This window comes from Rhinopithecus roxellana, chromosome 8, assembly GCF_007565055.1.
Source record: "Rhinopithecus roxellana isolate Shanxi Qingling chromosome 8, ASM756505v1, whole genome shotgun sequence".
Classification (NCBI taxonomy): Eukaryota; Metazoa; Chordata; class Mammalia; order Primates; family Cercopithecidae; genus Rhinopithecus; species Rhinopithecus roxellana.
Window position 1 is genome coordinate 111,640,715 of NC_044556.1, and position 4,245 is coordinate 111,644,959.

Here is a 4,245-nt window from a genome sequence, read left to right on the forward strand (position 1 = left end):
CACATCCTTCAAGCCTGTTTCTTTCATTTAAAAAAATCCTGAAAAAGACAGCCCGGAAGAAACGCTTACACAAGATGCGGGAAAATGAAGTGAGAGATCCACGAAGAATTGTCTCCCAAAAGGGAGCAACATTCCCTTACATATATGAGAACATTGATACAGCTATTATAAAAAACAGTAAGGCAGCTCATCACAATACTAAAATAGAACTACCATATTATCCAGCAAGCCCACGTCTGGGTATTACATCCAAGGGAAATAAAGTCAGTATCTCAGAGAGACTTCTGCAATCACAGGTTTATTGCAGCATTTTTCACAATAGTCAAAGACATGGAAACAACCTAAATGCCCATTAATAGGTGAATGGATAAAGAAATTGTGAGATGTACATATACACACACACAATGAAATATTATTCAGCCATAAGAAAGAATAAAGTCTTGTCATTTGTGAAAATATGGATGAAGCTGGAGAATGTTAAGTCAAATAAGTCAGATACAGAAAGGCAAATGTTATATGATCTTACTTACAGATGGAGCTTAAAAACATTGAACTCATAGAAACAGACTACATAGTGGTTTCCAGGGGCTGGAAGGTAGGGGATATGGGGAGACATTGCTCAAAAGGTACCAACTTTCAGTTTTAAGATGAATAAGTTCTGGCAATCTAATGTACGGCACGGGTGGCAACAGATGTTGTCTCAGTCCATTCCTGCTGCTTTAACAAAATACCTGACTAGGTAGTTTATACATGACGTACATTCATCGCTCACAGTTATATAGGCTGGGAAGTGCAAAATCCAGCCATCGGCAGATTGGCTCTGGTGAGGACCTTGCTCTCTGCCTTCAAGATGACTCCCTGAATGTTACGTTCACAGATAGCAGAAGGTCAGAAAGGGCAGAACTCACTCCCTCAAGTCCTCTGATGAAGTCATTAATCTCAATGATGAGGGCACAGCCTTTATGACCTCACCACCCGCTAAAGGCCCCACTTCTTAATATTACTGTTTTGGAGTTTAAAGTTTCAACACGAATTTAGGTGGAGGACAAACTTTTAAGTCATGGCAGACATTGATTTTGTATCAATTACCACACAATGTGTCTTTGGAGATAGCTTGAATATATCCAATATTATCTGTCAACTAATATTTTAAAATTAAACATACAAATAAATAAAATATGAAAATAATTTATCCATTGAGCAAAAAAGGCCCACTGAAGATTTCTGACCAAAACCAATGAGTTATTTCAAACCAATGACTCTGGTGCTGTGGGGCTGCTGAGAACTGAAAGACAAAGAAAGGAGCAGGATTATACGTCTTCACCGAAAAGCCAGCTCTGAGGGTGAGATGATATTAACTTGGGTGAGACAATGACAGGTGACAGCAAATAAAAAAGAATTAATTATATTTTGTTAGCTTATTGGAAAAAAATTCCTGGCCACAAAAAAAAATCTCAATTCTGAATAAACTGCTAAATCAAATTTTAAATATACATCCTGATTAAAAAGACAAAAACAAAATTTCTGTGGCCTTAAATTAGAGAAAGATTTCTTAAATAAAACAAAAAAATTTAATATGCTGGGGGAAAGAACAAATAACATTCTATTACAATTAACAACTTATCAAAATACAGAATAAATTATATTTTGTTAGTTTACTGGAAAAAACGGAATTCCTAGCCACAAAAACACTAAATTCTGAATGAATTGCAAAATAAAATTTTAAATATACATCCTCATTTAAAAAACAAAATCTCTGTGGCCTTAATAAGAGAAATATTTCTTAAATAAAAAATATTTAATATACTGCGGAAAATAACAAATACAATTTATTAAAATTAAGAGCTTATCAAAATACAGAAAGAGAGACTGAGAGGAACACCAAAGAAAGGACTCTTACCCAGCTTCATGTAAAGAACTACCATAAATCAAGAAAAAGAGACCCTTAAAATAGTGGGAGATAAGCAAAATAAGTCTTCAAAATAGAGGTTATTCAATAACTAAAAAGTGTGCTGAAATGTTCAAGTCTGTTAGCAATCAGAGAAATGTAGATAAAGCCTGAGACCATCACACAGCAACCAGAAGACTAAATGAAAATGACAGAAAATACCATGTGTTAGGCTGGGCACGGTGGCTCATGCCTGTCATCCCAGCACTTTGGGAGGCTGCGATGGGTGGATCACGAGGTCAGGAGATCGAGACCATCCTGGCTAACACGGTGAAACCCCGTCTCTACTAAAAATACAAAAAATTAGCCGGGTGCGGTGGTGGGTGCCTGTAGTCCCAGCTACTCGGGAGGCTGAGGCAGGAGAATGGCGTAAACCCGGGAGGCAGAGCTTGCAGTGAGCCAGGATGGCACCACTGCACTCCAGCCTGGGCGACAGAGCGAGGCTCCATCTCAAAAAAAAAAAAAAAAGAAGAAGAAGAAAAAGAAAATACCATGTGTTGGCAAGGATGTGGGTACCCTAGTAAATTCACACATTACTTGTTGTACACCATTTAAAGTGTTGCTGCAATGTATTCATCACTGTTATGATGAGCAGCCATGTAGTAACTTTCTATTCTTCACAAATCTATGAGGTAGGTGCTGCCATTATCAGGATGAAAACTTAAACATGGAGAGGGTAAGTGATTTGTCTAAATTCAGACACTGGACAGGAGTAGAGTGGGGACTTGATCCTGTCTGGACTGAAGTCACGGAGTGCCTTTAACTGACATGCTCTATTATGATTGGTGAGTCATCTGCTATTAGATTTTTGGATGTGAGCACATCACATAACTAGCCTTCTCCTTTCTCGCTATAACAATTGCCTTATAACATTTTGGATTTCTACTCATGTAAAGTTACAGGTTTCAGGTACTATCGCTACCTGGTAACAGACAGTGTAGACCATCTGTGTGGTTAAGGGAAAGAGTTCAGAAGCCTGGCAACCCACGGTGGAGAAGATCACCTAAGCCTCCAGTGAGGTCTACTATATCTTGCTGAAGTTAGCGTCCATAAGAAGGTCATTTTGTCTAAGTTCATCAAGCCTTGTGGTCACAGGAGAATGCTGGTGAGCAGCAATGCTAAGGAAAGCCCACACTTTGGCTAGGAGTTTACTATTGGGAGGGGTACTCTCCCATACTTTGGGAGGGGATAATATAAAATGATTATTTCCCTTCTCTTTGCTCATCTGCACCTAAACCATGAGAAACTATGGATATGCACCTCATCAGAAGAGTGCACATAACGGCAGCAAGAGAAAAAGCAGCACAGAAAACACAAGGTCACTAAGTTTTCCTACACAACAATCACTTGTCAGGCAACTGTCTGAGATACATAATTCTCCCCAGAGTGGATGTCTCCTTGTACACGCACATGTGTGACACACACACAGATATAGTTTGGCTCCGTGTCCCCACCCAAATCTCACCTTGACATGTAATAATCCCCACATGTCAAGGGCAAGACCAGGTGGAGGTAACTGAATCATGGGGATGGTTTCCCCCATGCTGTTCTCATCATGAGTGAGTCTCATGAGATCTGATGGTTTTATAAGCATCCGGCATTTTCTCTGCTTGTACTTCTCCTTCCTGCCACCTTGTGAATTTGTGAAGGTGCCTTGCTTCCCCTTCACCTTCTGCCAGGATTGTAAGTTTCCTGAGGGCTCCCTACCATGCTGAACTGTGAGTCAATTAAACTTCTTTCCTTTGTAAATTGCCCAGTCTCAGGAATTTCTTCATAGCAGCGTGAGAATGAATAAACTACATATATACGAAATAATACTATATAGTACTATACAGTATACTATATAGTATACACCACTATCAACTACGCTACGGTACCCAAATTTCATTCAATATAGATGCAAAAAGTCTCAAAAGATACTACAAAACTGAATTTACCAACACATAAAACGACTTATACTTCATTACCAAGAGAGATTTAATCCCCCAAAAAAGCAATGTTGTTTTTGCATGTAAAAGTCAATTTGGCTGGGCACAGTGGCTCACATCTGTAATCCCAACACTTTGAGAGGGCAAGGCAGGAGAATCACTTGAACCTAGGAGTTTGAGACCAGCCTGGGTGACAAAGTTAGACCCAATCTCTTACTTTAGAAAGTCAATTAATGTAATACACCATGTTAACAGAATAAATTTCAGAAACCACAAGATCATTCCAATAGATGCACAAAAACCATGAGAAAAACTTCAACAATACTTGACAATGAAATATTCAATAATAATGGACAGCAGGAAACTTTC